This window comes from Puma concolor, chromosome E4 (genome assembly GCF_028749965.1).
Source record: "Puma concolor isolate L17-30 chromosome E4, mPumCon1.1.hap2, whole genome shotgun sequence".
Taxonomy (NCBI): Eukaryota; Metazoa; Chordata; class Mammalia; order Carnivora; family Felidae; genus Puma; species Puma concolor.
In genome coordinates this window covers 64,994,249-65,012,889 of record NC_141683.1, presented here as the reverse complement: position 1 = coordinate 65,012,889, position 18,641 = coordinate 64,994,249, and the positions used below count along the sequence as shown (strand labels likewise).

Here is an 18,641-nt window from a genome sequence, read left to right as displayed (position 1 = left end):
ATGAATTGAGATTATGGGAACCTTTAAATACATTATGTCTTAACTTTAATGACATACATAATGGAGTTTCTAAACTAATCTGTTAGAATTATTTCTATACGAATCTGACTTCAAAACAACACCCTCTTTCAAGGTAGGTTTCAAATGACATCTGGAGGCTTTAACAAAACTTCTCTTAGTATAACAATAGATCTGACTTGCTGCTTCTTTTTCTAATGAGATTGAAAGAGAAGTTGAACTTCCTGGAATTTTTCCTAATAGGTATTTTTGGAATAGAGGCAATGGTTTCATTATGGGGAATGCCTAAAATAAAATATCAGATAATGACAGCCAGTCCAAAACTCCATGGCTACCTTCTGCCCTAATCCTCCAGTAATGCTCCAGTTAATTTCCTAGAAATGTCAGCCACCAACAAAGGAGACTTTGAGATTGCTATGATGATCATCAGGGTGTATTCATATGGGATTATCTAATAGGATTTAACTTAATTTTGAGAGTGAACGTGGTCAGGTCCTTAGGGCCTCCGAAGCATACACATTCACTGATTTTGATAGAGAAATATAGGTTTGCGGGGTAAATAATAATGGATATTTTAAGTTTCATTCCAGAAAATTATATTCACTATTCAGAATTTTTTTTTTTTCGACGTTTATTTATTTTTTGGGGGACAGAGAGAGACAGAGCATGAACGGGGGAGGGGCAGAGAGAGAGGGAGACACAGAATCGGAAACAGGCTCCAGGCTCTGAGCCATCAGCCCAGAGCCCGATGCGGGGCTCGAACTCACGGACCGTGAGATCGTGACCTGGCTGAAGTCGGACGCTTAACCAACTGCGCCACCCAGGCGCCCCCAGAATTTTAAATACAATACAACTGTCTTTAATATAACTGCAAAGGAAAGGAAGGGAATAAATGTAGCAAAGAATAAGATAGGAATAAAATATAATAAGTGACATATACAAAAAATAATAGAAAAAAGGATAGGTTAAGAAAAATTAAGACAATCCTGCAAACAAGCTTAAAAACAGGTTTTTTCATTAAGAGGATATAATTCATGGTCATTAAAGATAGTTTTATAAATATGGCAAAAATTAACATATAGAAATTATAAATATATAAAAACACATTTATTATATTTCTTAGAATTTACCAAATGAAGGCTACTATTATGTATACATGTTATTTAACTGGAAGTCTATATAAACATCATTTTTAATGATAGCATGATATTCAATTAAGTGATTATCAGCATTGATTTAACACTCCCCTATTGGACATTTAGGTAACTTTATTCTTTCACTATTATAAATATTATTGCCTTGGATATCATCAGATGTACAGTTTTTTTCAGTTAGGACTATTTCTTTTGATGAGATTCTGGGAAATGGGATTACTGGATCACAAGCTATGAATCCTTTAAACATTCTTGATGCATATTCTTGAAACGATTTCTAAAAGGACCATGCCAGTTCACTTTACTATTAGGAATCTATGACAGAACAAACTTCACTATGGTGATGTCAAACTTTGCATTATTGTTTTTAAAAGTATTTTTCTAGTTATAACATCAGTATATGGTTTTACACGTTTTGAAACTTAACATACTTTTTGTTTATCTCATCTGAGTTTTCAGCAGCATTTGACACATTGGACTATTGACTAGTCTCCCCTTGGAAACACTCTCTTACTCCGCTTCCATGTTACCGTTCGCTCCTTGCTGTTGGAGATCCCCTGATCTTGGTCCCAGATTCTCTTCCTCCCAGTACCCTTCTCATAGTACATTCTCTTCCTAGGGAATCTTATTCAATCGCATGGCTTCAAGTATCATTCAGTTTCCATAAAAATGCTCAAATTCTATGGCCCAGATCCCAAATTTTGTATCTAGTTCAGTATCAATGTACCTGACTAGATTTTTAGCAATGATTTTGCTTGTCTTGCAAACACTTCAAACCAATGTGTCTAAAACTGCACGGCTGCCTTGAGGTTTCTGCCTCCTAAACCTGTGTTTGTGTTTGTTGAATGAATAAAGTAGAAAAAAATCTCACAAGCTAGAAGAGAATATAGTTCTTTCGCAATGTAGCTGTGAGTGGAGTGCTCCAGACGGAATGAACAGGAGTCACAGAGGCTCTGAGGTGGGAGAGGAATTATTATGGTTGAGGAATTGAAAGAGAGATAATGGCTAGAAAGTAGTAAGAGAGAAAATAGTGCAGGAAAAGGTTAGATAAAAGATAGGCAGAGGCCACATCATGCTAAGCATCGTAGGTTTGGAAAATAGTTTGGATTTTGCTTTTAGTACAATGGGCAAATGTTAAAGAAATTTTAAAATATAATTATAACTATTTTATTTTGAAATAGTTTGACTCACAAGAAGTGAGTTAGCTTTCCCCAATGACAATAGCTTTATATAATCTTACTGCATTGTCAAAACCCAGGAAATTGAGGAGGCAGCACTATTCACTCAGGTATGAATCTTATTAAGATTTCTCCATTCTGTTTTACAGGTGCTCCTTTTTTTATATAGTTCTGTGAAATTTTATCACATGTCTAGATTTATGTAACCGTCACCACAATATAGAACTGTTATAAAATATAGATGGTAGAACTGTTCCATTACAAAGAAGAAACCCCATCATGTTAACTAAGAGTCGTAACTGCCTGCTAACTCTGACTTTTGGCAATCACTTATCTGTTTTCAATGATTACAGTTTTGTCACCTCTAAAATCTTCTTCTTTTTTTTTTTTTTTTTTTTTGATTCTGGAACAACATTGTCTTTATTTATTTGTTTTTTAATATGAAATTTATTGTCAAACTGTTTTCCATACAACACCCAGTGTTCATCACAACAGGTGTCCTCCTCAATGCCCATCACCCACTTTCCCCTCCCTCCCACCCCCATCAACCCTCAGTTTATTCTCAGTTTTTAACAGTCTCTTATGGTTTGGCTCCCTCCCTCTCTTACTTTTTTTTTCCTCCTTCCCCTCCCCCATGGTCTTCTGTTAAGTTTCTCAGGATCCACATAAGAGTGAAAACATATGGTATCTGTCTTTCTCTATATGACTTATTTCACTTAGCATAACACTCTCCAGTTCCATCCACATTGCTACAAAAGGCCATATTTCATTCCTTCTCATTGCCAAGTAGTATTCCATTGTATATATAAACCACAATTTCTTTATCCACTCATCAGTTGATGGACATTTAGGCTCTTTCCATAATTTCGCTACTGTTGAAAGTGCTACTATCAAAGGGGGCACATGGGTGGCTCAGTTGGTTAAGCATCCAATTCTTGATTTCAGCTCAGGTCACCATCTCATGGTTTGTGGGATTGAGCCCCACATCGGGCTCTGTGCTGACAGCATGGAGCCTGATTGGGATTATCTCTCTCTCTGCCCCTTTTCCTTGATTGTGATCTCTCTCTCCCAAAATAAATAAATAAACATTAAAACAATATTCTATAAATGGAATCATACAATATACAACACTTGAAATCGGCTTTTTAACTCAGCATCATTCAAGTTGTTATGCATATCAATAGTGCATTCTTTAAACATAAAAGCTGAAACTATAAAATTCTTAGAAGAAAACAGACAGAAACCTTCATGACATTGGATTTGGCATTGATTTCTTGGGTATGACTCCAAAGGCACAGGCAACTAAAGGAAAAATAGACACATTGGAAGTCTTTGAAATTTAAGACTTTTTGCATCAAAAGACACTATCAATAGAGTAAAATGGCAACACATAGAATGGAAGAAAGTATTTGCATATCACATACAAGGGATTAATATACAGAATATATAGTGAATGTCTAAAACTCAACAACAACAAAAACAGTTAAAAAACAGGCAAAGGACTTGAATAGCATCTATCCAGAGAATTTATACAAATAGCCAATAGGCATGTGAAAAGATACTCGACATCATTAATCATTAGGGAAATGCAAATCAAAACCATGGTGAGATATAACCTTACATCCAATAGGATGACCTTGGAAGTTCATAGAGCTTGCCTGGCTAAGATGTAAGTAAAGGAGTGTTTGCAGCCTGGGAATGGCTGGTTGAGAAGCAGCAAAGTGACCAGCAAAACTGGGTCTCCTTTGAAACTTCGAGGCTGAAGGCAGCCTGACCTTGCCTGTGGATCAACATGTTTCTCCACTCTGTAAATGCTTAATCTAAAGTATTAAAACAACCCCCTTCCTATGACATATATACTGCCCCCGTCATGTTCCCTTTGCCTGTCTGCACGTCACTGCCCTGATTGTACTGTTCCCCAGATAATTTTTTAGTATGCTTTGTTCCTGCTTTTGAAACTACACATTCCTTTCCCCTGTGCCTCTTGAAATGTACTAATAAGATTCTCAATAAAAACTTTGCTTGGAGAAGAGCTTTGCTTGGGGCCATCGCCACTAGAGCTCTTGGCCCCCTTGCCCTCTCCTTTCTCTGATTCATGAGTCTGGAGTACTCTGTCATCCACCACCCCAGGGTTTGCTGGTCAAACCTGACAGGTGACTGTTATTAAAAATAAAAGCTTTACTGATAAACTTTAAGAAGACGTAATGCCTGTCCTTCTCAAAGTCTTCCAAAAAATCAAAGAGAAGGGAATGGTCCCAAACTCATTTTACAAAGCCAGAAAAGGACACTAGCAGAAGAAAAAATTATAGCCCAATATCCCTGATGAATATAGATGCAAACAATTCTCAATAACATACTAGCAAATTCAATAGCATATTAAAAAGATCATACATAATGATCAAGTGGGATTTAACCCTGGAAAACAAGGATGGTTCAACATATGCAAATCAATAAATGAGTTACATCACATTAATAGAATGAAAGACAAAAATCATATGATTATCTCAGTAGACGCAGAAAAAACATTTATGATAAAACACTCATTTATGATAAAACTCTTCTATAAATTACATAGAGAAGATACATAACAAAGGCAATATATGACAAGACCACAGCACAGCTAACATCATACTCAGCTTTTCCTCTAATATCAGGAACAAGACAAGGGTTTCTATCCTCACCACTCTTATTCAACACAGTACTGGAAGTCCTAACCAGAGAAATCAGGCAAGAAAAAAAAAGGCATCAGAATTGGAAAGGAAAATGTAAAATTGTGTCTGTTAGCTGATGATATGATTTTGTATATAGAAAATCCTAAAATACCACCAAAACAAACAAACAAACAAACAAACAAACAAACAAACCTTATTAGATCTAATCAAGTTATTAAAGTTGCAGGATACAAAATTAAAATACAAAATCAGTAGTATTTCTATATACCAATAATAAATTGCCTTAAAAGAAATAAATAAAATGATCTCATTTACAATAGCATCAAAACAATGAAATGCTTAGGAATAAAATTAACCAAGGAGGTGAAGGATTAGTACTCTGAAATTACAAAACATTGATGAGAGAAACTGAAGAAGACACAAATAAATGAAAAGGTATTTCTGTGTTCATGGATTAGAAGAATTAATATGGTTAAAATGTCTATATTACCAAAAGCCATCTATAGATTCAGTGTAATCCTTATCGAGAGTTCAATGACATTTTTCTGTAGAGGTAGAAAGAAGAATGCTAAAATTTATATGGAACCAAAAAAGATTGTGAATAGCCAAGTTAATCCTGAGAAAGAAGAATAAAGCAGGAGGCATCACACTTCCTGATTTCAAAATATGTTATAAAGCTATAGTAATCAAAACAGTATGGCAGTGGCATAAAAAACAGACAGATCACTGGAACAGAATTGAAAGTCCAGAAATAAACCCAAGCATATGCAATCAAGTAGTACTTGACAAAGGAGCTGAGAACACTTAGTGGAGAAAAGACAGTCTCTTCAGTAAATGGTGCTGGGGAAAATTGAATATTCGTTAGTAAAAGAATGACACTAGACCCCGATCTTACACTACTCACAAAAATTAACTCAGAATTGATTAAAATATTAAATGTAAGATCTGAAATTATAAAACTCCTAGAAGAAAACTTAGGAAACAATTTTCTTGATGTGGGTCTTGGCATTGGCTTTTTTGTGATATGATATAGCACAAAAACAAAATCAAAATTAAACAAGTGGGACATCCATTGTCACTGCAAATGGCAAGATTTCATTCTTTTTATGGCTGAGCAATATTCACAGATAATAGTCATATATGCATTATATATATGTGTGTGTATATATATATATATATATATATATATATATATATATATATTTCTATGTTTACTGCATCATTATTTACAATAGCCAAATTATGGAAACAACATAAACGTCCATCAACTGATGAATGCATAAGGAAGATATGAGATGTATACATCCCATTAGTAAACATGGGGATGCATATATTCCTTTGGATTACTGTTTTTGTATTCTCTGGGCAAATACCCAGTAGTGAGATTGCTGGATCATAGGGTATTTCTATTTTTAATTTTTTGAGGAACCTCCATATTGTCTTCCACAGTGGCTGCACCGGTCTGCATTCCTGCCAATAGCGTACAAGTGTTTCTTTTTCTCCACAGTAACCAAAACTTGTTGTTTCTCGTGTTTTTTATTTTGGCCATTCTGACTGATGTGAGGTGATATCTCATGGTGCTTTTGATTTTCATTTCCCCATGATGAGTGATCTTGAGCATCTTTTCATGGGTCTGAGGGCAATCTGTCTGTCTTCTTTGGAGAAATGTCTGTTTATGTCTTCTACCCATTTTTTTAGTTGGATTATTTGTTTTTTATTTGTGTTGAGTTGCCTAAGTTTTTTTAAAATATATTTTGATACTAACCCTTTATTAGATATGTCATTTGCATATATCTTCTTCCATTCAGTAGATTGCCTTTTAGTTTTGTTGTTTCCTTTGCTGTGCATACAATGGAATATTATTTAGCCTTAAAAAGAAGAAAAATTCTGACACATGCTACAACATGGATGAACCTCGACTATATCATGCTAAGTGAAGTAATCAGTCACAAAAAAACCAAATGCTATATGATTCCACTTATATAAAGTATTTAGAGTTGTCAAATTCTTAGAGACGGAAGCACAACCATAGGAATGTACTTAATGCCACTAAACTGTACACTTAAAATAGTTACTAAAATGATAAATGTTTATGTATATTTTACATAATTTGTTTAAAAAGTACTTTCCTTTAAATAGTTAAGGGATCCTGGAGTGGGCTGTTAGTGCCCTAATATGACACTGAAAGAACATGCAGTCATCTTTCTGCCTTATTTCTAAGTTTTGGATATTTTTTCTTAATACATAGAAGTTCCTAAGAAATTTCACCTCTGAAGGTAAAAGATGCTGAGAAAAACACCTAAGATGGCAATTCATATAAATTCTACATACATGTTTATTAAAGCATTTCAATATATATTTAATTAGATTTATTTACTTTTATATTTATATTTATAAATATAAATTCATATTAATTTATTTAATTTTTATAATTAAATACATTATAATGTATAAAGTATTAGATTACATTATACATTATAATGTATAAAGTATTAGATATGTATTTAGTTATATGTAATTAGAAAATCTTGATCAACTATCTCAAATTCAGAAAACAGCACTGAATTCTAAATAACAACAAAATATTTTTTTAAGAGTTTTTTTTTTTAATTTACATCCAAGTTAGTTAGCATATAGTGCAATAATGATTTCAGTAGAATCCAGTGATTTTCCCCTACATAGAACACCCAGTGCTCATCCCACCAAGTGTCCTCCTTAATGCCCCTTGCCCATTTAGCCCATCCCTCCACCCACAATCCCTCCAGCAACCCTCAGTTTGTTCTCTGTATTTAAGAGTTTATGTTTTGTCCCCCTCCCAGTTTTTATATTATTTTTGCTTCCCTTCCCTTATGCTCATCTGCTTTGTATCTTAAATTCCACATGTGAGTGAAGTCATATATTTGTCTTTCTCTGACTGACTAATTTTGCTTAGGATAATATACTCTAGTTCCATCCACGTAGTTGCAAATGGCAAGATTTCATTCTTTTTGATTGCCAAGTGTTACTCCATTGTGTGTGTGTATTACTATTATATTCAAATATTTTATTATTTTTGAAAGAGAGAGAGACAGAGTGTGAGCTGCAGAGGGGCAGAGAGAGAGGGAGACACAGAATCCGAAGCAGGCTCCAGGCTCTGAGCCATCAGCACAGAGCCCAACGCGGTACTTGAACTCACGAGCTGTGAGATCATGACCTGAGCCGAAGTCAGACGCTCAACTGACTGAGCCACCCAGGTGCCCCTAAACCACATCTTCTTTATCCATTCTTTTGTCAATGGACATTTGGGATCTTCTCATACTTTGGCCATTGTCGATAGCAGTGCTATAAACATTGGGGTGTATGTGCCCCTTTAAAACAACACATCTGTATTCTTTGTATAAATACATAGTAGTGCAATTGCTGGGTTGTAAGGTAGTTCTATTTTAAATTTTTTGAAGAACCTCCATACTGTTTTCCAGAGTGGTTGCACTAGTTTGCATTCCCACCAGCAATGCAAAAGGGTTCCTCTTTCTCCACATCCACGCCAACATCTGTTGTTGCTTGAGTTGTTAATGTTAGCCATTCTGACAGGTGTGAGGTGGTATCTCATTGTGGTTTTGATTTATATTTCTCTGATGATGAGTAATGTTGAGCATTTTTTCATGTGTCTGTTAGCCATCTGGATGTCTTCTTTGGAGAAGTGTCTATTCATGTCTTTTGCCCATTTCTTCACTGGATTATTTGTTTTTTGGGTGTTGAGTTTGATAAGTTCTTTATAGATTTGGGATACTAGCCCTTTATCTGGTATATCATTTGCAAACTTCTCCCATTCCTTTGGCTGCCTTTTAGTTTTGCTGATTGTTTCCTTTGTCATGCAGAAGCTTTTTATTTGAGGTCCCAATAGCTCATTTTTGCTTTTGTTTCCCTTGCCTCTGGAAACATCTGGAGATGTGTTGAGTAAGAAGTTGCTGCAGCCATAGTCAAAGAGGTTTTTGCCTGCTTTCTCTTCTAGGATTTTGATGGCTTTCAGTCTTAGGTTTACGTCTTTCATCCATTTTGAGTTTATTATTGTGTATGGTGTAAGAAAGTGGACCAGGTTCATTCTTCTGCATATTGCTGTCCAGTTTTCCCAACAGCATTTGCTGAAGAAACCGTCTTTATTCCATTGGGTATTCTTTCCTGCTTTGTCAAAGATTAGTTGGCCAGATGTTTGTAGGTCCACTTCTGGGTTTTCTATTTTGTTCCATTGATCCAGTACCATACTGTCTTGATGATTACAGCTTTGTAGTACATCTTGAAGTTTGGACTTCTGATGCCTCCAGCTTTGGTTTTCTTTTTCAGGATTGCATTGGCTATTCGGGGTCTTTTGTGGTTCCATATAAATTTTAGGATTGTGTGTTCTAGCTCTGTGAAGAATGCTGGTGTTATTTTGATAGGGATTGTATTGACTATGTAGATTGCTTTGGGTAGTATCAACATTTTAACAATATTTGTTCTTCCAGTCCATGAGCATGGAATATTTTTCCTTTTTTGGTGTGTGTCTTCTTCAGTTTCTTTCATAAGTTCCTATAGTTTTCAGTGTATAGGATTTTCACCTCTTTAGTTAGGTTTATTCCTAGGTATTTTATGGTTTTTGGTGCAATTGTAAATGGGATAGATTCCTTGATTCCCATTTCTGCTGTTTCATTATTGGTGTATAAAAATGCAACCGATTTCTCGCATTGATTTTATATCCTGTGACTTTGCTGAATTCATTAATCAGTTCTAGCAGTTTTTTGGTGAAATATTTTGGGTTTTCCATATAGAGTATCATGTCATCTGCGAAGAGTGAAAGTTTGACTTCCTCCTTGCTTATTTGGATGCCTTTAATTTCTTTGTGTTGTTTGATTGCTGAGGCTAGGACTTCCAATACTATGTTGAATAACAGTGGTGAGAGTGGACATCCCTATCGTGTTCCTGACCTTAAGGGGATAGCCCTCAGTTTTTCCCCATTGAGGATGATATTAGTGGTGGGTCCTTCATATATGGCTTTCATGATCTTGAGGTATGATCCTTCTATCCCTACTTTCTTGAGGGTTTTTGTCAAGAAAGGATGCTGTATTTTGTCAAATGCTTTCTCTGCATCTATTGAGAGGATCATGTGGTTCTTGTCCTTTCTTTTATTAATGTGATGTATCACATTGATTGTTTTGCAGATATTGAACCAGCCCTGCATCCCAGGTATAAATCCCAGTTGATCATGGTGAATAATTCTTTTAATGCATTGTTGGATCCAGTTGGCTAGTATCTTGTTGAGAATTTTTGCATCCATGTTCATCAGGAAATTGGTCTATAGTTCTCCGTTTTAGTGGGGTTGTTGTCTGGTTTTGGGATCAAGGCCTCATAGAATGAGTTTGGAAGTTTTCCTTCCATTTATATTTTTTGGAATAACTTCAAAAGAGTAGGAGTTAACTCTTTAAATGTTTGGTAAAATTCCCCTGGAAAGCCATCCAGTCCTGGTCTCTTGTTTTTTGGGAGGTTTTTGATTACTAATTCAATTTCTTTGCTAGTTATTGGTCTGTTTGAATTCTCTATTTCTTCCTATTTCAGTTTTGGTAGTTTATATGTTTCTAGGAATTTGTCCATTTCTTCCAGATTGACAAATTTATTGGCATATAATTGCTCATAATATTCTCTTACTATTGTTTGTATTTCTGCAGTGTTGGTTGTTATCTCTCCTCTTTCATTTTTTATTTTACTTACTTGGGTCCTTTCCTTTTTTTTGTTTTGATCAAACTGTCTAGGGATTTATCAATTTTGTTAATTCTTTCAAAGAACCAGTTCCTGGCTTCATTGATCTGTTCTGTTTTTTTTTTATTTCGATAGCACTGATTTCTGCTCTATTTGTTATTATTTCCTGTCTTCTGCTGGTTTTGGGTTTTATTTGCTGTTCTTTTTCCAGCTTCTTTAGGTGTAAGGTTAGGCTGTGTATCTGAGACCTCTCTTCCTTCTTAAGGAAGGCTTGTATCGCTATATACTTCCTTTTTATGACTGCCTTTGCTGCATCCCAGAGGTTTTGGGCTGTCGTGTTATTTTCATTGGCTTCCATGTACTTTTTACATTCCTCTTCAATTTCTTGATTAACCTACTCATTCTTTAGTAGGATGTTCTTTAATCTCCAAGTATTTGTGGCCTTTCCAAATTTTTTCTTGTGGTTGATTTTGAATTTCATAGTATTGTGGTCTGAAAATATGCATGGTATGATCTCGATCTTTTTGAACTTGTTGAGGGCTGATTTGTGACCCAGTATGTGATCTATTCTGGAGGATGTTCAGTGTGCACTTGAGAAGAATGTATATTCTTCTGCTTTAGGATGAAATGTTCCGAATATATCTGTTAAGTCCATCCGGTCCAGTGTGTCATTCAAACCCATGGCTTCCTTGTTGATTTTCTGCTTACATGATCTGTCCATTGCTCTACGAGGTGTGTTGAAGTCCCCTACTATGATGGTATTATTATCAATGAGTTTCTGTATGTTTGTGGTTAATTGATTTATATATTTGGGTGCTTTCATATTGGGGCATAAATGTTTACAATTGTTAGATCTTCTTGGTGGACAGACCCCTTAATTATGATAGAATGCCCTTCTTTGTCTCTTGTTACAATATTTATTTTAAAATCTAGATTGTCTGATATACATATGGCTACTCCAGCTTTCTTTTGGTGACCATTAGCATGTTAGATGGTTCTCCATCCCCTCACTTTCAGTCTGAGGTGACTTAAGGTCTAAAATAGTCTCTTATAAAAGCATATACATGGATGTCATTTTCTTATCCATTCTGATACCATGTGTCTTGATTGGAGCACTTAGTCTATTGATATTTAGAATGAGTACTGAAAGATATGAACTTATTGCCATTGTGTTGGCAATTGTGTAAAGTTGGAGTTTCTGGTGGTGTTCTCTGGTCCTTTCTAGTCTTTGTTGATTTTGGTCTTTTTTGTTTTGTTTCATCTTTTCTCCCCTCAGAGAGTCCCCCTTAGACATTCTTGCAGGGCTGGTTTAGTGGTCATGACTCCTTTAGTTTTTGTTTGTCTGAAAACTCTTTATTTCTTCTATTTTGAATGACAGCCTTGCTGGATAAAGGAGTCTTGTCTGCATATCTTTCTGATTCAGCATGTTGAATATACCCTGTCATTCCTTTCTGGACTGTAAAGTTTCTGAGGGTAGATATACTGCGAACCTGATCTGTCTTCCCTTGTAGGTTAAGGACTTTTTTCCCTTGCTGCTTTCAGAATTATTTCCTTGACTGTGCATTTTGTGAATTTGACTATTATATGCCTTGTTGATGGTTGGTTTTTTTGAATCTAATGGGAGTTCTCTGTTTCTTGGATTTTGATGTCTGTGTCTTTCCCCAGGTTAGGAAAGTTTTCTGCTATGATTTGCTCACATAAACCTTCTATCCCTTTTTCTCTCTCTTCATCTTCTGGGACTCCTATGATTTGGATGTCATTCCTTTTCAGTGAGTCACTGAGTTCTCTAATTCTTATATTGTGCTCTTTTGCCTTAGTTTCTCTCTCTTTTTCTGCTTCATTATTCTCCATAACTTTGGCTTCTGTATCACTGATTTGTTGCTTTGCTTCATCAATGGCATCAATTCAAGATTGCATCTCAGTTATAGCGTTTTTAATTTAGTCCTCACTTGATTTTACTTCTTTTATCTCCTCAGAAAGGGATTATATGTTTTTTTTCAACCCAAGCTAGTGTTCTTATTATCATGATTCTAAATTACAGTTCAGACATCTTGCTTATATCTGTGTTAAGTCCCTGGCTGTCATTTCTTCCTGTTCTTTCTTTTGGGGTGAATCCCTTCATTTTGTCATTTTGGAGGGAGAAAAAGAATTAATAAAAGAAAATAAAAGAGACAATCTGGGGGAGGAGCCAAGATGGCAGAACAGCATGGAAGCTTTTTGTGTGTCTCACGTCCGTGAAATACAGCCAGACCAACACTAAACCATCCTACACACCTAGAAAACCAATTGGAAGATTAACACAACAGTCTGCACAACCTGAACCACAGAATTCAGCAGGTATGTGACACGAAGAGCTGAACTTGGGGAGCAGGAAGCCCCAAAATGTAGGGAACTGCTTTTGTGGGTGGAGAGCGGATGGAGACTGGGGAGGAGGGGAGCATACAGGAAAAGCACCCCTCCCCAAAAGCAGCTGGAGAGAAAGTAGAAAATTAGAAACAGTCGCAGGGACTAAACTAAAAAGGGAGAAAGGAGAGGGTTTAAATTCCATTAAGACTGTAAACTAGGGGAGTGCAAAGGCTGCAACTCCGTAGCTCAATATCTGGCGGTGTTCTGGTGGGAAAGGTGAATGCCCAGGAACAGAGTGGGGTCCGGGAGGTTCTTGGGCCACATGGGGAAAAGCGGTTCCATTGATGGAAGGATATTTGGTAGAGACTGTTGAAGTCACCTGGTCCCAGCAGACCCCGGAAGGCAGCCACATTCACTGGTGCAGGGGCAAGGTTGTTGAGGGTGAAGCCTGGTGTCAGATGTGTGTTGCAATTTTCCATGGTCCCTGAAATGCTGAGGCTACACTGTCTCGCAAATTTTTGGGGGGTTGGGCTGGCACCTAGCTGCAGTCTTAGGGCACCGGCAACAGCAGGATCCAGCCGGTGTTTGTGGGTGCAGCCAACATTCAGCCATTGCTCATTAGGCCACCACTCGATGAGACCCTCCTGCAGAGGGGCAGAGTGGGTCAAAGCCGCAGTCCTTCAGAAGTAAGGGGCCGGGGAAAATAGCCACATCTGAGATGAAACTTGGGACAGAGGTACTGCCTGGGCCTGGTCACGGAGAGTGAAAAAGTGGGGAGTGGACGAGAGCTGAAGACAGAGGACTGGTGCACGACTGCTGATGCGGGAGAACAGACTGGGTGGCTGGGCGGCGCCATTTTTCACCCCTCCCGCGCATGTGCCATGTGCACCGACAAGCACCACAACAATCCATCCCAGTAGGCTAGCAGCGCCATCTAGGGGAGAGCGGAGCTGTTACACTGAGCCCTGCCCAACTGGGCCAACTTTGCTCTTCAAGAACACAAACCTCACCACCGGCTTAAGCTATGGACTATAAAGAGCTACATGGACTGACCTCTAGGGGAAAACAAAGCAATTTCAGTCCTACTTCAATCAGTTAGCAGGTTCATCTATTCAATTTTTTCCTCTCTTTCTCCTTTTTCTCTTTTATAATTCTTTTCTTTTTCTTGAATATAGAAAGAGAAAAAGACTCATTTTTATTTTCAATTTTTATTAAAAATATCTGTCTTTAATTTTTATTACTATATTTTTTACTTTTGTGTAAATTTTTTCAAATTCTACTTTACTTCCATCATTTTATTTTAGTCTACTTCAGTGTACTCACCTTTTCAAATTTTCAAACAATTTCCTTTTTTCTTTTTCTTTTTTTCTTTTTCATTTCTTTTCTTTTTCTTGAATGCAGAAAGAGAAAAACTTCATTTTCACTTTCAATTTCTTTTAAAAATATTTTTATTTAATTTTTATTACTACATTTTTTGCTTTTATGTAAATTTTTTCATATTCTATCTTACTCCCATTATTTTATTTTAGTCTACTACAGTGTATTCACTTTTTCAAATTTTCAAATGATTCCTTTTTTTGTCTTTTCCTTTTTTCTTTTTTTAATCTTTTTTCTTTTTCATTTCTTTTCTTTTTTCTTAAATACAGAAAATGAAAAAATTCATATTTATTTTTAATTTTTATTAAAAATATCTTTCTATAATTTTTTCTACTATATTCTCTACTTTTGTGTATTTTACTCTACTTTAGTATATTCATTTTTTCAAATTCTCAAATGATTTCAATTTTTTTCTCTCCCCCTGCCTTTTTTGTTTGTTTGTTTGTTTTTGTTTGTTTGTTTCTCTATTCTGTCAAACCACTTTCTACACCCAGACCAAAACACACCTAGGATCTAGTATCATCTGTTCGATTTGTGTGTGGGTGTTTTTTTAATTTTTAATTTTAATATTTTTTTAATTTTAATTTTTTTAATTGCAATTTTTCTACCTCATTAATTCCTTTTCTCCCTTCAAAATGACAAAATGAAGGAATTCACCCCAAAATAAAGAGCACGAAGAAATGCCAGCCAGGGATTTAACCAACACAGACACAAGCAAGATGTCTGAACCAGAATTTAGAATCATGATAATAAGAATACTAGCTGGAGTTGAAAATAGATTAGAATCTCTTTCTGCAGACATAAAAGAAGTAAAAAATATCCAGAATGAAATGAAAAATGCTATAACCAAGCTGCAATCATGGATGGATGCAGCGGCAGCAAGGATGGACAAGACAGAACAGAGAATCAGCAACATAGAGGACAAACTTATAGAGAATAATGAAGCAGAGAAAAAGAGGGAGATTAAGGCAAAAGAGCATGATTTAAGAATTAAAAAAATCAGTGACTCAAAAAAGGAACAACATCAGAATCATAGGGGTCCCAGAGGAGGAAGAGAGAGAAATAGGGGTAGAAGGGTTATGTGAGCAAATCATAGTGGAAAACTTTCCTAACCTGGGGAAAGACACAGACATCAAAATCCAGGAAGCACAGAGTACTCCCATTAGATTCAACAAAAACTAACCATCAACAAGGCATATCATAGTCAAATTCACAAAATACTCAGGCAAGGAAAGAATCATGAAAGCAGCCAGGGGAAAAAAAGTCCCTAACCTACAAGGGAAGACAGATCAGGCTTGTAGCAGACCTATCCACAGAAACCCAGCAGGCCAGAAAGGGGTGGCAGGATATATTCAGTGTGCTGAATCAGAAAAATATGCAGCCAAGAATTCTTTATCCAGCAAGGCTGTCATTCAAAATAGAAGGAGAGATAAAAAGTTTCCCAGACAAACAAACAAAAATTAAAGGAGTTTGTGACCACTAAACCAGCCCTGCAAGAAATATTAAGGGGGACTCTCTGAGGGGACAAAAGATGAAAATATATATATGTATGTATGTGTGTATATATGTGTGTGTGTGTGTGTGTGTGTGTGTGTGTGTGTGTGTGTGTATATATATATATATATATATATATATATATATATATATATATATCAAAAGCAACAAAACATTAGAAAGCACCAGAGAACACCACCAGAAACTCCAACTCTACAAGCATCATAATGGCAATAAAGTCATATCTTTCAGTACTCACTCTAAACATCAGTGGACTCAATGCTCCAATCAAAAGACATAAGGCAACAGAATGGATAAGAAAACAAGACCATCTATATGCTGTTTACAAGAGACCCACTTTAGACCTAAAGACACCTACAGATTGAAAATAAGGGGATGGAGAACCATCTATCATGTTAATGGTCAACAAAAGAAAGCTGGAGTAGCTATACTTATATCAGACAATCTAGACTTTAAAATAAAGACTGTATCAAGAGATACAGAAGGGCATTATATCATAATCAAGAGGCCTATAGACCAAGAAGACCTAACAATTGTAAACATTTATGTGCCAAATGTGGCAGCACCCAAATATATAAATCGATTAATACAAACACCAAGAAACTCATTGATAGTAATACCATAATAGTAGGAGACTTCAACATCCCACTCACAGCAAAGGACAGATCATCTAACCAAAAAATCAACAAGGAAACAATGGCTTTGAATGACACATTGAACCAGATGGACTTAACAGATATATTCAGAACATCTCATCCTAAAGCAGCAGGATATACATTCTTCTCCAGTGCACATGGAATGTTTTCCAGAATAGACCACATACTGGGACACAAATCAGCCCTAAATAAGTACAAAAAGATCGAGATCATACCGTGTATAGTTTCAGACCACAATGCTATGAAACTCGAAAGCAACCACAAGAAAAAATTTGGAAAGGTAACAAATACTTGGGAGACTGAAGAACATCCTACTAAAGAATGAATGGGCTAACCGAGCAGTTAAAGAAGAAATTAAAAAGTATATGGAAGTCAATGAAAATGATAGCACCACAACCCAAAAACCTCTGGGACGCAGCAAAGGCGGTCATAAGAGGAAAGTATATAGCAATCCAGGCCTTCCTAAAGAAGGAAGAAAGATCTCAGATACACAACCTAACCTTATGCCTTAAGGAGCTGGAAAAAGAACAGCAAATAAAACCCAAAACCAGCAGAAGACAGGAAATAATAAAGATTAAAGCAGAAATTAATGCTATCAGAACTAAAAAAACAGAACAGATCAATGAAACCAGAATCTGGTTCTTTGAAAGAATTAACAAAATTGATAAGCCACTAGCCAGTTTGATTAAGAAGAAAAAGGAAAGGACCCAAATAAGTAAAATCAAGAATGAAAGAGGAGAAATCACAACCAACGCAACAGAAATAAAAACAATAATAAGAGAATATTATGAGCAATTATATGCCAACAAAATGGGCAATCTGGAAGAAATGGACAAATTCCTAGAAACAGACACACTACCAAAACTGAAACAGGAAGAAATAGAAAATTTGAACAGACCCATAACCAGTAAGGAAATCGAACTAGTAATCAAAAATCTCCCAAAAAACAACAGTCCAGGGCCAGATGGCTTTCCAGGGGGAATTCTATCAAACATTTAAGGAAGAGTTAACACCTATTCTCTTGAAACTGCTCCAGAAAATAGAAATGGAAGGAAAACTTCCAAACTCTTTCTATGAAGCCAGCATTACCCTGATTCCAAAACCAGACAGAGACCCCACTAAAAAGGAGAACTATGGACCAATTTCCCTGATGAACATAGATGCAAAAATCCTCAGTAAGATATTAACCAACCAGCTCCAACAATATATTAAAAAAATTATTCACCACGACCAAGTGGGATTTATACCTGGGATGCAGGGCTGGTTCAATATCTGCAAAACAATTAACGTGATTCATCACATCAATAAAAGAAAGGACAAGAACCATATGATCCTCTCAATAGATGCAGAGAAAGCATTTGACAAAATACAGCATCCTTTCTTGATAAAAACCCTGAAGAAAGTAGGGATAGAAGGATCATACCTCGAGATGACAAAAGCCATATATGAGTGACCCAACGCTAATATCATCCTCAATGGAAACACTGAGAGTTTCCCCCTAAGGTCAGGAACAAGACAGGGATGTCCAGTCTTGCCACTGTTATTCAACATAGTATTGGAAGTCTTAGCCTCTGCAATCAGAAAACACAAAGAAATAAAAGGCATCCAAATTGGCCAGGAGGAGGTCAAACTTTCACTCTTTGCAGATGACATGATACTCTATATGGAAAACCCAAAAGATTCCACCAAGAAACTGCTAGAAATGATTCATGAATTCAGCAAAGTTGTAGGATATAAAATCAACGCACAGAAATCGGTTGCATTCCTATACACCAACAATGAAGCAACAGAAAGAGAAATCAAGGAATTGATCCCATTTACAGTTGCACCAAAACCCATAAAATGCATAGGAATAAATCTAACCAAAGAGGTGAAAAATCTATACATTGAAAACTATAGAAAGCTGATGAAAGAAATTGAAGAAGACACAAAGAAATGGAAAAAGATTTCATGTTCTTGGATAAGAAGAACAAATATTGTTAAAATGTTGATACTACCCAAAGCAATCTACATATT

At 36.1% G+C, this 18,641-nt stretch overlaps 1 protein-coding gene across 3 annotated transcripts in view; it reads right to left on the bottom strand.

Annotated features, from left to right (window-relative positions):
• The window catches only part of CATSPERE (catsper channel auxiliary subunit epsilon), a 201,828-nt gene that overhangs the window by 90,660 nt on the left and 92,527 nt on the right, over positions 1-18,641 (bottom strand). The window lies entirely within an intron of this gene.